This window comes from Zootoca vivipara, chromosome 12 (genome assembly GCF_963506605.1).
Source record: "Zootoca vivipara chromosome 12, rZooViv1.1, whole genome shotgun sequence".
Taxonomy (NCBI): domain Eukaryota; kingdom Metazoa; phylum Chordata; class Lepidosauria; order Squamata; family Lacertidae; genus Zootoca; species Zootoca vivipara.
The window spans coordinates 23729791-23749098 of record NC_083287.1 but is presented as its reverse complement, the minus strand read 5'-3'; the positions used below and the strand labels follow the sequence as shown (position 1 = coordinate 23749098).

Below are 19308 nucleotides of genomic sequence, written 5' to 3'. Positions count from 1 at the left end.
GGGACTGTCGACGACCATCTGCCACTTAACTGTTTATTTTGCTGGCAGGGAACTCTGTCTATAGTGTCTAATCACTTTCATTGAATTTAGTGGTTCACAGCTTGCTGGCTTCATGTTGAAACATTAGTCACAAATCTCACACTATTTTTGCATTTATTACTCATAATGCCGGGGAACTCAGGAAAAAAAGGCTCCACCGTTCCCTTTTCCTATCAGGTTTTCCAACTTATATTCTTTATACTGGTGAGATTTAGGTTCAGGGACTTTGAACTATGCAGTGAGAGTAAGGGCTACAGAGAGTTTCAGCTGTGTGTGCAAACACCTCCAACCGATTGCAGGGAAGCCACTGATATGGACTCCAGCTCCCATCATTCCTGGCCATTTGGTGTGCTGGCTGTGAATGATGGGAGTTGTAGTTCGAAACATCTGGCGGGCACCCAATTGGCCACCTCTGGACTAAATAGTAGCAAAACAACTATTGCAAATATTTTAGATCATATGCTTTAAGAAGATACTCTGAAAATAGGATCAGCCGCCCACACGGCCCTAAATCCAGTGCTGCCCATCTTGTACCTAGTCTGCTCCCCAAAGGCTCATGGTGGGCAGAGAGAAACCTACCACTGAAGATCCTTTTCCTCTAACGATCTTCAGCAGTGGGCTACTGTTTGTTCCTCCTCCCTCGCACTGACCAGCCATTTTTAGACTGTGGCTTCTTTACATATCCATTTTGGAATCAACCCAGACATCAACACCTCTTCTGATTTCAGCAAGCGACTGAGATTAGTTCTTAAGAACATATGAATCAGACCAAAAGTTCATCCACCTCAGCATCCTATTCTCACAGTGTCCTTTTATGTGTTGCTGTCCAGCCGGTCATAGCTGTGAACCAATGCCTGGCCGGCCAGCAAGGAACTCCCCCACAACCTGGGCCCTGATTGGCCCGTTTGAACCTGGCACACCGGCCAGGAAGTCACGCCTCCCCATGGCTGCAGCACCTGAGGGGAATTCCCCATTGGCCAGCGGCCATGAGAGTCCAGCTGTCAGGAAGGAGGTGGAGAGCAAGGGTCCACAACTGAGGGTCCACCACCAGTAAAGCGGTGAGCATCCGTTCTCACAGGGTCCCCCAACCTCATAAATATGGGAAACCATGTTTTTAGAAATATGTTAAGACACTTCCCAGTTTTGTGGGGGGCAGAGTTGCTTATTTTTGTGCCGGTCTGATACAAGCCTGCGTTTGTGGCTGGAGTGTGTAATGTGCTCATGCTAATATCGCAGGCACCTTCTTAGACATTCCTTCAAAACCACTAAGTGGTGAGCTGCACATTGCTGTCTTATGTAAGCACCATTTTGTAAATTTCTAAGTTTTCCGTTTTTTTAACAACATCAGAAACGACAAAATCTTCATTTGTGTGCTTGCTCCTTTGCTGCGCTGTTTTTAGTTTTCAGCAGACTTGCAATTCAACCACATGGGGGCATGAGATGTTTGCTTAAGAATTTTTTTTCAAGCTCTGGAGCATCACACAGAGACTGAGGTTTGTTTTTTTTCTGGGAAATGGAGGTTCGGTTACTACCTAGTGTTTGCTAACTTGCCTACAAATTATGTATGACTGAAAACTATTGCAAAATGGGCCTTGTGTGAAATAAATCTAAGCTCAAATACAAAATATGGCTTTGTTTGGGAGAGGAAATATAGAAAACTCCACTTAATCTATCTGGTTCCTAAATACCAGAGCTGAATTTTTGATCATTCATATACAGATAGTGTTCCAAAAAGATTTTCAACATTAAAAAATACAGACTTGTCTGCATTCAACCTTTGCCATTTTCAGCTTCTGCTTAATTTTATTCTGTGCTTATATCACTACAATTTTAAAGAGCTGGTTTAATTGAGCTGTTATTCTCAACATTTTCCTGATGTGAAAAAGATTACACTTGCTCATGCAATTTCTATTACACTAGCTACAGTTAATTATTAATTTTAATTGACTTGTAAGAATCCTAATGTTATGCTCTTATAACTGAACCCACTTTTCTGGTTGCACTTTGCTCCTCTTTACAATACTGCGTCTTGCATTTTGATAGGGCTATCCTGTAATACCGGAAAGATAGAAAAAATAGCCCTTTAATTAGCTATACTTTTTAATTTGAAATGCAGTATTGCTTTGTACTTTGTTTTTTTGGGGGAAAAATACATGTACATGAATCCCCCTGGGAGAAAGATGGCTGAACCTATTTATCTACTTTGGCAGATGAGAGAATGTGATTAGATTGGTTTGGTTTGCTTCCTACCTAAATTTGTTCATTTATTGTTTTGGCTGACCTTTCTTAATTTGAAAGGCACAAACTGTTTTGACAAACATTTCAATCTCTTTAGAAAAAGACAAAGTTATCCTTTTAAGAATTCCTAATCAAAATGTTCACGTTCAATGCGCTCAGATTTAGGACCAAGCTACACATGACATGTTCTGTTATTGTTTTTTGTTTTGTTTTTACAACTTTTTCCTACAGAAAGCAGCCGTGGGAATCTTCAGGTTTGGGCATGGTACATGGTCACCATATCTCTCCTCCCCAATGGAAAAACAACTGGGGAATGGAAAGAAAAATGTTAAATGACACATCCCCCCCCACTGGATCCTCTACTCAACCTGAATCTACCCAGGGTTGGTTTGCATTAAAAAATAGTTGGGGGGGGGAACTATGGCTGTTTCCAGATGACCTGTTTATTTTGAACATTCATCCTGATTTATTTGCACAAAGATTTTGGATCTCAATTGTGCAAGCTGTTTGTATGTGTATGTGATTGAATTCCACATGAAAATCGTGATGGTCTGGAAGGGCCCTAAATGTCAAGGAACGCTGGCTGATGTGCAATAAATAACAATAACAATAACAATAACAATAACAATAATAATAATAATAATAATGTAGAGTCTAGCTTATAGTGATGAAAATGAAAGATATCTAAATGTGGATTACCATCTCTCTTGTACAACTCTTGTAAGTGGCAAGTGTGACCTTCCTGTTTCCGTTGAAAGACTCCAAAACTAACCAGCCAATTTGTACAAGCAAGATTCTTTTTTTGAAGCCCATAACATGCAGGCATTAATTTTTATCATTTGGAACGTAAGGTGTGTACCTCCAGCCCATACTGGTGCTCAGAAGTGCAGCCAAAGACTTGAAATTGCCACCCCACTCCCGACTCTAATATAGCCTGGGCAAACTCGCACATCATTTGTGACATCAGAGCAGATCAGGTGCTTTTATGTAGATTAGGATACAGCAATGCTCCTTATCCTCATTGCCATAATTGACATCATTATCAGCAATGCATTCACTAGTATCAGTATACAGTATACAGTATACAGTACACAGTATACAGTCAACAATACAGTGATTGGGGCCCAAGCTGGCCATGTTTGTCCCACGTACTTCTTGGCAATAAGCAATTTGCCTGTAAACTATCATCTCATTTGCAGTGTCTGAAAATTATAGTGCAATGAACACAGTTTTAGAGCTTGTTTGTGCTCCGCTAATGCACTGAATGTACTTGAATTCTAGGATTTATATAACATTTTATGGAATGCTATTAAACCAGCTTGCTGTTGATAACCATTGTAACATTTACAATGTTCTACAGCAATAGCGGAATTATTATTCCTAGTTGTGTTCTTCAGAGATCGTATGCTGTGTATCAGTGATAGCGAAAACAAAATTAAACATTGCTGGCTTTTCCATTGTACAACAGCTTAGCAAGAGTAATTCAACTTTTGTATTAAGAACCAGTGTACATTGCGAAAGGATTCCTCTGAGTTTGTTACTCCCTCCTTCACTTGCAGCTTTATCTTATGGGTTTACCTGCAAGGTACCTTCCATACGTCTGTAAGGGCCCTTCCATACGTCTGTTTTATTGTGCATCCATGACGATTTGTGTTTATGATGGCATTCAGTGCTTTCTTTTTAGGAAAAAAATGAGTCAGTACTCACCATGAAGTTGTTACAGTAAAGTACCACACTTTCAACATTTGAAAAGTTGTGTGGCAATGTCCCTCCTTCCCATGAAATAAAGACACGAGACACAAGAATTAAATTATAATTGGGTGGTTAAGGCCACAACTTTATTGATTACGGATGATGAGTGGTATTGGCTTAGGGGCGTTGGAATCTACCAGACTATATCCGACTCCAACCCGTGTGCTGAAGTCCGTGAGAAGTTAACCACCAGTAAGGAGCCCAGTGATGTACATCTACCGGAACTCTTCCTGTGGCCACCGTAGGGGCGTGCCTTACGGCCCTGGCGTCTCCAGGCTCTGGACCAAGCCCCGCCCCCGGAATCCTTTAACGGATTACCTCTCCAATCTTGGGCAGTTGATGACGTCACCTGCCCCTCCTTCATCCTATTGTTATGCAAATTTCCAACGCCTAACCGCCAAACCAAAGTTGTGACGAATTTCTATGAGGTAGGCGAAAAACCCATCTCGGCTAGCCCAAGTGGGGAAAGTCCTACCCGGCCCCTGACTAACCAGGCAACCAACTGAAGTCCATAGCAGCGTCTGCCTAGCCTAAAGGGTGGGTGGGCAGGAGAATTGTTCGCTCCGGCGAACAGGGAGAGAAAGGGGCCGAGTTCCCGCCTGCAGGGAGCTTTAAACTGCCGAGCCCCGCCCCCGGCCGACCTTATTGGTTGGCCCGGGGATGACGCAGGCGGGAACGTTCCATCGCGCAGGGGCTGAGCTCGCAGCCCCTATGCGATGGTGCAGTCGGGAAGCCCAGAACCCCACCTCCGTTGAATGCGGAAGTGGCTTTGTCGGTACTGCATACCTTTAAAATCCCCCCTGGGGGGGGGGAAGCACTGATTGAATTGAACAGTTATATGTGATACTTTGGCCACCTCATGAGAAGAGAAGAATCCTTGGAAAAGACCTTGATGCTGGGAAAGATGGAGGGCACAAGGAGAAGGGGACGACAGAGGACAAGATGGTTGGACAGTGTTCTCGAAGCTACGAACATGAGTTTGACCAAACTGCGGGAGGCAGTGCAAGACAGGAGTGCCTGGCGTGCTATGGTCCATGGGGTCACGAAGAGTCGGACACGACTAAACGACTAAACAACAAACAACAACAACATGTGATCTACTTTCAATAAGGTTTGGCTCTGCAAAAATTTCAGGACAGACATACTGCTTCATTTTCAGTTGTTGAATGCCCCATAGCAGGCATGCCCAACCTGTGGCCCTCCAGATGTTTTGGACTACAATTCCCATCATCCCTGACCACTGGTCCTGTTAGCTAGGGATCATGGGAGTTGTAGGCCAAAACATCTGGAGGGCCGCAGGTTGGGCATGCCTGCCCCATAGTTTACTACTGGAATCCCACAACTTTTAATTGAGCAGAAGTTTGAGGTGTGTTTGTTGCCCTGTTTTTGTCGTGCTATAGCACAGAGGGTGCCTCCAGACAGCAAGAATGCAGTAACGCTTAGGGAAGCATCACAGAACCTGAATGATGAATGAATATAATTCCACCACTGATGCCCCATTAAACCAGAATGGAGGACATTTTACCTCTGGAAAAACCCATCCATCTGGAGGGGCCCTAAGTCTGAGTGTATTCAGTGGGAAGTAAGTAAAGTATAAACTTGCATAGGATTGCATCGTTAGTGATCCAGTCTTCTGTAGAGATGCCCCTTTGTTCCATGCTTCAGAATTCACTGAAAACCAGGAGTTATTTTCCTAAAGACATCTGGCGCTTTCTTTCAAAGCTGACACATGCTTTCATCTAGACAAGTAAGGTGATCTTAAGGTTTGGATCAAAGTCTATCTTGCAGTTAATTGGTGTTAGTGAGGTAGGTTTGACAGGCTCGTGACACACGGCTCTGGAATGCCTGACGCTATTAAGGCCTGCCTGTTCTGACCCAGTCAGCTCAAACACATCAGCATTCTCTCGTCTGACTTCTCTGGGGATGGGCATCGGGGCTTACCAGCTTTCCACTGTATATTCTCCATCGCTATTCATGCCAAGAAGTGAAAACATCTTCGGAGTGAAGGAAAAGGCAATTACACAGAGGTGCGGGCGGTGAACGGGGCTGCTTGTGGCTTAAAAAATTGTTATTTAAGAAAGCCCACAAGAAACAAGAGGGCAAATGAAAGAGAAAGGGAGAGGAAAAAGAAGACGAGAAAGAGGGAACCAGCAGCAACAAAATTCTTTTTTTAAAAATAATAATTTTTATTATTCTTAAGGAAATCAGCCCTGAGTGCTCCCTGGAAGGACAGATCGTGAAGCTGAGGCTCCAATACTTTGGCCACCTCATGAGAAGAGAAGAATCCTTGGAAAAGACCCTGATGTTGGGAAAGATTGAGGGCACTAGGAGAAGGGGACGACAGAGGACAAGATGGCTGGACAGTGTTCTCGAAGCTACGAACATGAGTTTGACCAAACTGCGGGAGGCAGTGCAAGACAGGAGTGCCTGGCGTGCTATGGTCCATGGGGTCACGAAGAGTCGGGCACGACTAAACGACTAAACAACAACAACAATTTTTATTGAGTTTACATTATTTTTACCATTATCACAATCTGTTAAAATCATAACATCACCTATAGTCTTGCTCAAACTGAGCCTCGGCTCCCCCCCCCCAATTATTTGGCTTTCATAAATAATCACTTACAACTTAGCATTTCTACCGTATATCAACCTATTTACCCTCTTTCATGCTTTACCTTAATAATTGTAAAGAGATTCCAAAAATTAGCATTATAAAATTCACTGAAGTGAATTTAGACAATATATGAGAGAACAATCTAAACATTTGAAAACGCAGGTTTGAGCAGCAACAAAATTCAGCGTTCCTGTTTATTGCTGAAGTTTGCCCCCATTTTCCCACCCTCAATATTTCCATGCTCAGACCTCTTTGGGCTGTTTGGGGAGTTTCTCCCTCTTTCAGTTTCAGCCCCACCCCAAAAATATTTTTTTGCACCTCTGTAAATCTTGGCTCCCCCACAAACCTGCTGACACCTTACCCTTGTGTCACCCTTGGGTGCTGCTGTTTGGCAATGGCCTCCATAGCTTGAATACCAGAATTAGAGGGAATAAGATTTCCATAAAGCCTATCTTCACCAGAGCTTCTCCTGAATTTAACTTGCTCTGTCGGTGGCAAACCAGTTATGTGGGAAACGTCAAATTAAAGGAACCCTGCAGAAAGCTGTGTACTTTTGTTGTACTTTCAAGTTCTGCGCATAATCTAAGAGTCCACTAGATCAGTTGGCTAGAGCATGGTGCTGGTATTGCCAAGGTTGCATGTCAAATTAAAAAGGAACAGCTGCGCATTCCTGCATTGCAGGGGCTTGGAGTAGAGATCAGGGTTTCCCAACCTCAGGTCTCCAGCTGTTTTTGGACTACAACTCCCATCATCCCTAGCTAGTGGGACCAGTGGCCAGGGATGATGGGAATTGTAGTCCAAAAAGAGCTGGAGACCTAAGGTTGGGAAACCCTGATCTCGCCAGATGTTTTGGGACTACAGTTCCCTTCATTCCTGACCACTGGTCCTGTTAGCTAGGGATGATGGGAGTTGTAGTCCCAAAACATCTGGAGGGCCGAGTTTGGGGGCGCCTGGACTAGATGATCCCCAGGGTCTCTTCCAACTCTGATTCTGTGACCTGACCTTATGCTATTTTAAAGCTGACAAGTAGCTGAGACTTCCCACTTCTGAGTAGGGATGGAAGTGAAATTAGACTTCTCTGAATTTTGCAGCACACCTTTCCAGCCAAGTGTGTAATATTTGAAAATTGCACATAGTGGGGCAATGTGTACCTAAAGTTGCATATATGGTATTAGTAAATATAATACAAAAATGCATTTTATTCGGGTAATTGCATACAAAACTCTATAGTTGAGTAGAAATTCACACTAAAATGCTGGTGAAATTTCATGAGGCCTTTTAATTTTTTTAAACACACATACACACACACAGAGAGAGAGAGAGAGAGAGAGAGAGAGAGATAAGGAAAGGTAGAGAACGGAACTTTAGATTGGAAATGCTAGAAGCTAAGAGAAACTGAAATGGACACATTTGTCCATCCCTCCTGAGTGAGTAAACATGCCTTATACTGGGCTGGACCTAATGGTCAGGGGTCCCTTTACCTTTACCTAAAGCACTTCTTGTACCCCTGCCCCCCACTACTAATCTTCATGTGAAAGGCAAGTCAGATGAGACCTACGAGGTCCATGCTCAGGTCTTCTGAATCTGGTCAGGGCTGCAGCAATGGGGGAGAGTTGTCGCTCCCCCTTTGCCATTTTGCTGATTGTTAAGTCCTTGCTCTCCCCTGAAACCGTTCCTGTTGATCTTGATTTGTTGGGTTTTGTTATCTTTGTTTGTTTATTTGTTGGGGAGGATCTTAACTTTCAAGCCAATATGGTTTCTCTTCCTTGTTTATTTTTTAAATTTTTTTCAAAGCTAACAAGCCAATAGAAGCCTTGATTTTGATACAGCATTTCCCCCCGATCATAGCTGCCAAGTTATCCCTTTTTTAAAGGGATTTTCCCTTAAGCTGAATAGGCTTCCTCGCGAGAAAAGGGAAAACTTGGCAGCTATGCCCCCGATATAGTATTGTTCACACGGGGCATTTTGTTCACGAAATACAGCTGGGAAGCTGAGGGCAGTCAAGCCACTGTTTGAAGTGGTTTGTAAAAGAAAGAAAGAAAGAAAGAAAGAAAGAAAGAAAAATTCTCCAGCCACATATTTAAAGGTGAGTCCACCCCAAGGAAATCCTTAAAAATCAACCACCCACTCTGCAAGTCACTCAATACTTCCCTCCATACATACACACACATTTTTGCAGGCGACCAATTAAAGAATGTGTGTGTGGTGTTTGGCGCCCTTTAACTCTGCATGCTGTTTTCTTTTTTGGGGTACCCAGCTTTTCACCCATGAAAATGCCACAGAGAGATGAAAATATGGTACCCAAACAGCAACGACTGATGGACAACTAGAGGATTGATTCCTGTGGCTGCAGTCAGACTTAGTGCTTATTTTATGCACATGATTTCACACCCCCCTCTTGTGAAAAGGTTTGCATAATCCACAGTTTGATGGCTTGCAAAACTGTTTTGGATCATCTCCCTGGGGCTGTTCCATTGTGGGGGCGATGCTTCTATTTTTACTTGTGGCGGCAGCGATTTTCTTTTCCACATTCCATTAACTTTTCAACCAAGTTTTTTTTGGGGGGGGGTGCTGGGAGGGGGCGCAATATGGCAAATATACTTAACATTTAGAAAATAGTCAAGCAAGCCCGATGGCAGACTGCTTTCCACATTGTCAGATATATCAAGGAAGACGGCAATCGTTGAGTCCGTTGTTAGATTACATGCATAAACCCCAAATGTTCCACACCAGCGATGGCTTTTTAACATGCCTAAGCTCTGAGGGCTGATTCAAAGAGACTTTGATGGAATAACCAGAGTTTATGCATTAGACTTGAAAGGTATTTGAATATATTCCACTTCAGTGTTTTAGCTCTGGCACATCCAAGATTTACTTCTAACCCTCTTTCAAGAAAATTGAAACTGTTTTACATAGCTTTTCAAGTACTTCCAGAGAAATGCCACTGGAAAAAGTAGACATTTGGTTATACAATCTTAATAACTTCTTTGATTATTCAAATTTTAAGTTATAACCTCAGGCAAGCTTTTTATTTTGAATCCAGCAATACTCTCTGGGTGGAAAAAAAAAGAAATTAGATACCAGTACATAGTGGGAAAGACTTATTTACCAACATGAAAGATATAACATGTTTATGGTACCTACTGAGTTTTAAAGGAAAAAACCTCAATGCTTTATCCGTTGTTTCATATACCCCAGTGCATTTCCTTCTTTGGAAGACTTCTCAATTTACATTTTGCTTGAATAAATAGAAGCACTATTATATAAATCTGCCAAAGTACCATTCACTTGTATCAGCTTGCCTACTGCCTAAGGTTGGTGGAGATGCCCTTCTCTGTGTCCCACCTATGGTGCAGACAAGGTAGGGTCTTTTCTGTGGCTGCCCCCAAATTGGAACAATATGCCCCATTAAACTTAGGCAGACCTCTTTCTCGCCATTTTTGGCCACTTAATAAAGGCCTTTTTAATTCTGACAGTTATAAACCTTGCTGGTCAGATCATGTTTATCTGAAGACAACGTTTCTTTAAAAAGGTGTTATGCTTGCCTCTTTTATCTCATTTTGATGCTGATTTATTGTGAGGGTGTGGTTTTAATTGCTGTAAGACGTTGTGCATAATGGTGTTTGTGTGTGTGTGTGTGTGTGTGTGTGTGTGTGTAATAATGTCTAAATAAATAAAGGGATACCATGTGCAAATGCTTCATTTTTGACTGCATGTGCCATGAAATAAGGAACCAGGGTGGATCATGGCTCCACGCCACATAGGGGAACCCGGATCCAAATAACTAATAGCAGAAGAAAAATAGCCTGCTTGGGATGTTCCCTTATGCAAGATTCTGTGGAAGAGTTCATTCCTGCAAGGTTGTTCAAGATGGACATGTCTGAGTACAGTCGTACCTTGGGTCCCGAATGCTTTGGAACTCAGTCGTTTTGGCTCCCGAACGCTGCAAACCCAGAAGTGAGTGTTCAGGTTTGTGAACGTTCTTTGGAACTGGAACGTCTGGCAGGGCTTCCGCAGCTTCTGATTGGCTGCAGGAGCTTCCTGCAGCCAATCAGAAGCCACGGTTTGGTTTCCGAACATTTTGGAAGTCGAACGGACTTCTGGAATGGATTCCGTGCGACTTCCAAGGTACAACTGTAGTTATGTTCCCTGACTATTTCCCATGTTTCGATCTATATACCCATTCTGTCCCACTCCCACATCATTTGCATGAAAATTTTGCCTTAATTTTTGAACTGTCTTTTTCAATATATGCATGAATCATTGGATGGTTTTTAACCAAAATTTTTGTATCCATTTTGGTACTTTTTAAAAAAACATTTGCAAAAACCAAAGGATAACTGTGTCTTGAGCCTTATGTTCATCCAGGAAGGAGGAATCAGACTGGATCACTTACAAAATGATTCCGCTTTTGCAATCTCTTGCACAAAGGGAGGGGCATACCACTCTAGTGTGAAAGGTAAAACATGTGTATCCAGCCTAAACGTGTTTAAAGACCTCCTCTTTATCCATGAAAACAAAACTCTCATGGCCTCTCTTTCTGCCAAATACTCTTCTCCTCTTCTTCATCAAAGGTGGAAATTATGCCACCAATTATACCATCCAAAAAAGTCAGTGAGTGCCCATTATTCTTGCACATTCCACAATGCAGCCCTAGAAGTAGCTATTGCATTTTCCCTTGTAAAAAAAGAGAGCTGTGCTTTGATTGATTGCAAAATGTGACATCTGTAAAGTAGAAATGGATGATGAGGGCAGTATGCAACAAACAAGAAACAAATGTCAATTCATTCTAGAAAATGATTATGTGGAGATCTTGGTTCTTGGTTTATTGTGATGGGAATAGCCTAACCTCCCCTCAGGCTTACACACCTGCTTATTCCTCCTCTTCCAACGCAGTTGTGAGAAGGAGTTGGGTAGCTTTCACTTCTGTTTTTGATTAATAGGGACTTGTGTCGTGCCATCCAAACAATCAATATAGGGTTATCCTTAACTGTAGTTTGTTTGCGACTAGCCAACATCAAACCATGGCTTATTTCAACAAACCATGGTTATGGCTATTCACAGGTTAGGGTACAGACAACACACTAAACTGTGGTTAATCTGAAACAGAAATGGAAGCTTCCAACTTCTCATAGCTACATTGGAAGGGAGTGGGTGAGCTGTCCAAATGGTTCACTATGTCCAATGTTGTCAACACACACACACCCTTATAAAAAACCCATAACTTCAAAGGCTTATTGGTCCTGACCAGTTGAGTTAGAGAACAAATACATATGATTTTATTTGAAGAAAATGGGGGTTTGGCCTGTCCTGTACAATTTTACCTCTTTTCCTCTTCGAGACTCCCCAAGTGACATGTGCAACGGGTTGCTACGATACAGGTCAGTTAATGACTTTGTGTCCAAAATTAATACCAAACATGAAAGGTTGTCACATCCAAGGGAACCTCTTCTGCCTACCCCCCCCCCACTTTCTTGCAAAAAAAGGAAAAATGTTTGTAAAAGGGTAGCCAGGGATGAGAGGAGAGGGAGAAGCATAAAGGAAAAGAAATTCAATTTAGTTGACAAACAATTTAAATGCTTAATTAGGAATGGAAAAAAAAACCCAAGCAGGTGGTGCATTATTCTGCCAAATGAGAGCTAGCGCATGGCGTGTGCTTGAATCAAAATGAAAAATGTGAAGACCCAAAATACAGGGCTGTATAATAGCATTTGAGCGGCTGAGATGAGCTTCTGATTATGTGAAGAAATCCAACCAGGATGGGGGTGGGGGTGGGGATAGACTCTGATTTGCCTGCAGAAAGACGGATCCCCAATTCTGCATTTGAGATTTACATGGATTGATCATTGCATTAGCCGGGGCTACATTTAGCTGTGCATTCCCAGCGGACAGGCGAAATGATGGCCCAGAAGAAAACTGCCACATTTCAAACACTCCAGCTGTGCTTTGCCACCATTGCTACCTTCTGCTGCCAAATTCTGTAATTTATTATTTTCTCCCTCCCTCCTCCCGCCTTCTATGAAAATATTGCTAATCTGTTAAATGAAGGAAAGACCAACAAGAGAATAACACAAGGAGAAAATGTGTGTGTGTGTGATCTGTTAAAACTTTAGAATTTCTTTATGCATTGCTAAAAATAATGGGGAAAACCCCCATCCCCATTCCGGCAAATATGGGTTGTACTAGCAATTAAGAAATCTTTGTTTTGGGGTTGACTGTGCCCTTAAAGGCAGAGGAGGTGGATTAATAAGTGTGCAGAACGCGATAAAGAATACTGTAAAAAAAATGATAATAAATAATAAGGCGTTATTTTTGTTATTTATTGAAGCCCAGAGAACAGGCTCTAGAGGACCAATTGTGGCCTTGTAGAAGGCAGAAGCAGCTTTGGTCCTGGTTTCGTGAGACAGGTCTGTGTTTATGTCTGTATCAATACGGCATGGCACAGCGCATAGATCTTTTTTCCTGTAGCCAGGCAAGGCCCTGTAACGTCTCTACTGTCAAAAAGAAACATGTTTTCATTAAAAAAAATATTGCTGCATGTCTAAGCCAGCATCACATATGCAGGGAGAGAAAGAGAGATCCCCAGCCCCTATGCATTTGGGGGTTTCTTACCTTTGTTTCCTTCTGAAAGGATTTATACAAATAACTTCCGTGAGCTGAGAGGGAAGGCATACCTGTTAACACAAAATGGCCCAAATCTGGGATACCATCTTTCGGGTCCACACTCCTGCATGACTCATGTGACCCATGTAATATGCTCCCACCCCAGCACTTTTTTTTGGACACAGCACACCAAAACATGCATTTTGGGGTGTTGTGCTCGAAAAAGTGCAGCCCCAAATAACATGAGATTGCAGGAGCCATTGTGATCGCTGTCTTCTCATGAGGGAAAAATGGGATGTCTCTGGAACAAGTATGGGAAGGTGGGGGCAAAGGTCATGGGGGTGATGAGCTCCAATATCAGTCATAATCACAGTAGCACCATTGAAATGAATGGATTTAAGTCCGTTGACGTTAATGGGTCTATTTTTGAACAAGACTCATGTCAGGTGTCGCTCATAGATTCCTCCCAAATATGGTCCTGCTAAACAGGTACTTCGCTGTTCTCTTTGGAACTCAGCCAAGCAAGAACCTAATGGAAAAACCAATTTCTTTCCAGCTTTTCTGCTGCCTCAAATTTTAACGGATTAGTCCTGGAGGTGTGGAAGGAGCACTGTGATCAGGGAAGCGAGCCAAAGAAGAGAAAAAGAAAGGGGGGGGGAAGAAGCACTGTACATTTTTATTACTGAGACTGAAATTTCACAGAGCATTTAGACAGAATGTTTCTCCAGTGAAAACCTGGCCAGGCTGAGCCAGAGAGAGAAAGAGCTGACCTTTGAAGAAGTTCGACCAGGCCATGCGTTGCGTCTTCTGGATTGCATTAGAACAGCAACTGACAGCGAGAAAAGGAAGGACATCCTTCATTGAGACCAACGAGTTCCAGGTTAAGTCAGATGGGGTGTGGGGAACCTCGAGGCCAGGGGCCCAATGCAGCCCTCCACCCCCCCCCCCCGGCCATGCCACCCACTCCCAATCCATATCTCTCACCAGTCTTTCTTCACACCTTATTTCTGACTGCCTGGAATGTATCCTTGATCTCCGTTAATACCTCTTCTTTGCCTAAATGAATAGAGAGGGGTGTGAGAGAGACGTGTGTCTGAGCAACCATCTCCTCATCCTGATGCAGGATAGGACCCTTAGTAGTGGCACACTGCTTGTCAAATTCATTGCTTTGGCAGACCTGGTTGACCCCCCTCTTTGCCCGCCTCTAGGTGGCAAGTTAAAACACAGCTATTCAGGTGAGAATCTGATCAAGGTGAAAGAACTTTCGTCTGCTTGATCTTTTCAGCACCTGCTGTTGTAATAGGGCTATCGCAGTCACACTTCTTCTGGCTCCAACTCCTTGGAACTTAAGCCAGCTGCTCCTTGACTCAGGAAACCAGATTGAGCTCCCTTTCTTAGTCTTTCTGCCAGACATAAGAAACCCTGTTCATTGTGTGTGGAGCAGAAATCTGATAAAACTGCCCACCGTTCCCTTCCCACAACTCAACATGCTCAATCCAGGTGTGCTTCCTCCATTACTGGTGAGGCCGCTCACCTTCAGTTTCCTCCCACCCTCAATGGTAAAGCCTTGCAAGCAGAAGGACCCAGGTTCAAGCCCTGGCATCTCCAAGTAGGGTTGGGAGACAGTCCTGTTTGAAATCCTTTAGAGGTGCTGCCTGTCAACATAAACAATACTGATCGAGATGCACCAATGATCTGACTCAGTATAAGCAGCTTCCGATGTTCCTATGGCTCCTTCCAAGACTTGAAAACCCCTGAAGAGAATTCAGAAGCTGATTTGGAAACGCCACCCTCTCCATTTTCAACCTGGCCCTGTTTTTCTACAGGTTGGACTGGCAGAATGGAGGAAGCTCCTTTTCCTCAATGTGTTGTAAAATGTATTTTTAAAAGTAACGTCAGCCAAATCATCCATTAGTTAGTTTTCCTCCTTGATGAAATGAAGGTATATGAATGACATTCAGGAGATGTGAATGCCAGGAGATCTAGAACATGCCAGTTGATCTACAATTTACTTTGAGTTTGTTAACCTCTCAGAGGCTCACGTGTTTGCTTGGCTGTTTTCCTTGACGTGGGTCAGCTGAGCAGGAAAAAGATCAAGATTTCTCTGATTTAACAACATATGGAAATATATCCACTAAAACAAAGAAGGGGAGGGGGAAGCCTACTAAAATTAAATGCATTCACTTCTTTTCAATTAAGAGGTTTTCAGTTCCAATCTAACATTGCTTGAAGGAACTGAAATTCCTAGACAGGACAGTGATAACCATCCTGCTATCTTATTTACCGTGACTTTGTTCCAGAGGTTATCTCTCTCTCAGCAGACATCTGCTACCTGATACAGACCTGAAAATATGTTTCTTGTGGGTCCAGGTTTTTCAGCTGCCGATGTCTGCTTGCGATATGGAAGGTTTCCTGGCCCTCAATCATTCTTGTTACTAATCCATCCATTCCTCTTGCAGGACCTGGATAGGATCAGGCACACCAAAGAGCTGAAGCTTAAAGGCTGAAAAATCTTGCACTCCATCCTTCTATGCCACCAGAGCAATCCCCACTGGAAAGGCTGCGGCATGAGAAGGAGCTGATGAATGACGGCTTGGGGATGATACAGCGACGACACCGCAACCGTAACCCTTCAGTGGCTGGTGATACTATTGGTTCATCATGCATGTAAGAGCTGTAGCTTCTTTTCTAATGAGAACTTTTGTCACTTCTCTTACAGTTTGGGCATCCTGTTGTATACCTGCTTTGTGTATATGTGGGCTGGCTTCAGGGTGTTGGTTGGGGGGCACCAGTTACATGTCCATTCAGTGGAGCCATTGAATAAGGAAGGAAGCCATTGAATAAGGAATGTTCATTCAGTGGAGCCATTGAATAAGGAAGGACAGGGCCGTCTTAAGCACCTCTGGCGCCATGGTGCGACGGATCCCTCCGGCGCCCCCCCTGCCCCATTTCCCAGCGCAGCAGGCAAGTGGGCGCAGCGCTTCTGCTGCAGGCGCTGCTGCCGACGGGCAGGCTGGCGGGCACAGCTGCGCGGTGCCCCCCTGGCGGGCTGGCGCCCTGCGCCCTGAGGAAGGAGTAGAATGAATGGGAGAACCCTCTGCTCAGATGACTTGCCGCATGCCAAGCATCACATGATCAGGGGAACAGGCTTCTTAATGGAACCCACAAGCCACACCCACTTTTAGTCAAATCATGGTCCCTTCTAAGTACAGTAACTATGGCATCCCCTGAATTCCTTGCAATTCAAGCACCACTCAGGGCCATGCTGACCATAACACTATCCTTTAGACCAGAGCTTTCCAAACTTTTCATTTTGTGACACAGTACTTCAGTTTTACTAGCAAATTGGAGGCTAAACTAACTTTTTCCAGCCCTGGGAGGAGCTTGGAGAGTGTTTGTGTGACACACCTACACACTGCAGCTGACACACTAACGTGCCATGACACACAGTTTGGAAAGCTGTGCTTTAGATTTATATGGAAAGGGACATAGGAAACTGCCTCATGCTGAGTCATGCCATTGGTTCATCTAGCTCAGTATCGTCAGTGCCGGATTTATGTATAGGCTAAGTAGGCTGAAGCCTAGGACCTCTAAATCTAGGGGGCCTCGCCAACCTGCCTGCTCCCCAGCGGGCAGTCTCTCCTCTCCCAAAATTGCAAACCCAAGACTTCATGCGAGGGCAGGATAACTTGGGCCTCTAAATCTAGGCGGGCCCGCCAACCTGCCCGCTCCCCAGTGCCCCAGTCTCCCCTCTCCCAAAATTGTAAACCCAAGACTTCATGCAAGGGCAGGGCAACTCAGGCCTAGCAACTATGAGACTCAGGGCTATAGGAAAACTGGTGTTATTAACAGTAATCCTTCTAGTTGGTTAATTGGTTTGGCAACTTCCATGCACATGACGTGTGATGCTAATTATTTCCCCAGAGAGTTAAAGGATAACTAATCAGAGGCAGCTACAGTTGCAAATGGCAACAAAATATCTGTGAAAGGAAGAGGAGCAGGTTTGCTCAAGTGTGTTGCAGGTAGAAATGCTGTTTATAATGAAGTGAGAGCAGTAGTTCATTCATTTGCTTGAATGAACAAATAAGAAAGTTTTGAGAATTTAAATTCTAGATTAAAATTGATTACTTCATTGAGAAGGGGATTATAACAAAAACACTGGGGCCTGATTCGAATAATAGAGTGCCTGGTATCTGGTGGGCAGACCAAAGCACTCGTCAGGAGAGCTATGAGATTCAGATGAGGGTCAGATGCCTTGTCAATCCCAGCAGGTATATAACAGGAAGACCCAGCCTGCCCATGACACAACATTCCTGCTACCTAATGGGATAATAATTGTTTTAAGTGTACGGGTTTAGCCATATGAAGAATATGTTTATTCAGTTGGGCAGCAAAGTATTGCTAGGAACCTTAAAAAAAACATATAAGGCATACTCTCATATACTGCTTTTAGACATACAGTGGAATTGTCTATAAATGTGATGTGTAAGGACATTTCATACCTCATTTAGGCATCTGAAGAGAAACTGAAGTATGAGTGGATACAGTGACACATCTTTGTACTGGTGACTTCTGAAACCATTAGTGATAGCCGTGTGTGCTATTTCTGACCTTTTATTTTAACCGCCACACAGATCATTCTCCTACTGTCCTCCTGAAGTGCCAGAATACTTATGTAACAAAAAGGCTACCTTCAAGGGTGGACTCTGGACTCTTCTTGCCCTTTACGAGGCAAAAAAAAGGCATCCCTGCAGCCTGCCCAGAGCACAACATTCGAAATGTGATATTTCACAAGCAGCTTCGAAAAATCAAACTGTGCATATCCCTGCCTAATTCTCCCAAGATCTTGCCCTCCAGAGCCCACTGACATTTTGGTGCCAACCCCCCGCCCAGGATCTGTGAAAAAACAAACAAACAAACAAACAAACAAACAAACAAACAAACAGGAGCCTAGCATTTCCATCCTGTCAAACATTTACTCAGTTCTTTTCAAAATAAAAACAATTTGTTTCTTTTCCTTTTTAAGCAGGAAACGATTATCTGCTGAACTGACTGCTACTGAGTTCAAACCAGTTTAGAAGTTTGCATTTGTGGCCCCAAAGTTCCAAGCCTGGATCCACATTGGACTCGCCACCCAAGCTGCCGATGCCTGAATTGTAGCTGAACCTTTGTGAACTCATCCTGGGGCTGCTTTAGATGTCTGGGTCAATGCAGACAGCCTTGCTCATATTCTTTGCCTCCATCGAACAGAGCAAATAAAAAACATTCAGTTATGAAAAAAAATAATGCAATCCATGAAGCCTACATTCTTATCTTTGAGTTGCCTGATTTATTCTACCAACATAACTCAGGTCTGCAAATAACTCCATGAGAGAGTCAGAGGCGAATGGAGGGAGGGAGAAAATCCAGAGAGGTTTTCCAGACTCACCCAGCCTTTCTAACACAGTGCTTGTTAAGTTTAAAAAACCCCAATTTTTAATTTTTACAGGATAGCAACTTCTGTACATGAGCCTGCAATTCTGTAGCAAACACATGGCTATGCAACAGAGCCCTGGAAACGGATGATGAAGAAGAAAAATGTGCGAATGTAGCAAAATATTAAGAGGAGACGAAAGCACAAAAGATTGATCGCAACTTGGTTTTCGTTAAACACAATCAGCTCGGCTTGAGTTTTGTTTTGCTTTCAATCGTTTTGTTTGTCACTTGGCTTTGACACCATAAGAGGCTTGGATTGGAATTACCACCAAAACCACTTTTCATTTTATTATTATTATTCTGATTTAGAAAAGGGAATGGCTTCTGGCTCTGGAGTATAGACATATGGAAATCTGCTTTTCTTTCCAACAAGGAGAAATAAATTGTCAAACAGTGGAGAACGGAATGTTAGCCTCAATAAAGAAAATGGAAGCTTCTCTAACTCCTTTCATTTTTGATACTTTTCACAGATGTGACCTTATTTCTCCCCCCCTCTTTCCCCCCCGCTTCCAGTTATTGTTTCATTCTGATTTATAGGCAGACTAATTCAGAGGAAGCAGAAATCAAGGCAGATGTTTTTGGGA

The 19308-nt window shown here is 43.3% G+C and overlaps 1 long non-coding RNA gene across 2 annotated transcripts; it reads left to right on the top strand.

Annotated features, from left to right (window-relative positions):
- The first annotated feature begins 559 nt into the window (after positions 1–559).
- Positions 560–18985, top strand: LOC118092258 (uncharacterized). 2 transcript variants are annotated; one of them, XR_004693491.2, is made up of 4 exons: positions 560–1097; positions 2509–2660; positions 15709–15916; positions 18279–18985. It is a non-coding gene; the product is annotated as an uncharacterized LOC118092258 (long non-coding RNA). The 2 variants fall into 2 exon arrangements; XR_009558383.1 differs by having other exon boundaries at positions 18276–18985.
- The last annotated feature ends 323 nt before the right edge of the window (positions 18986–19308 follow it).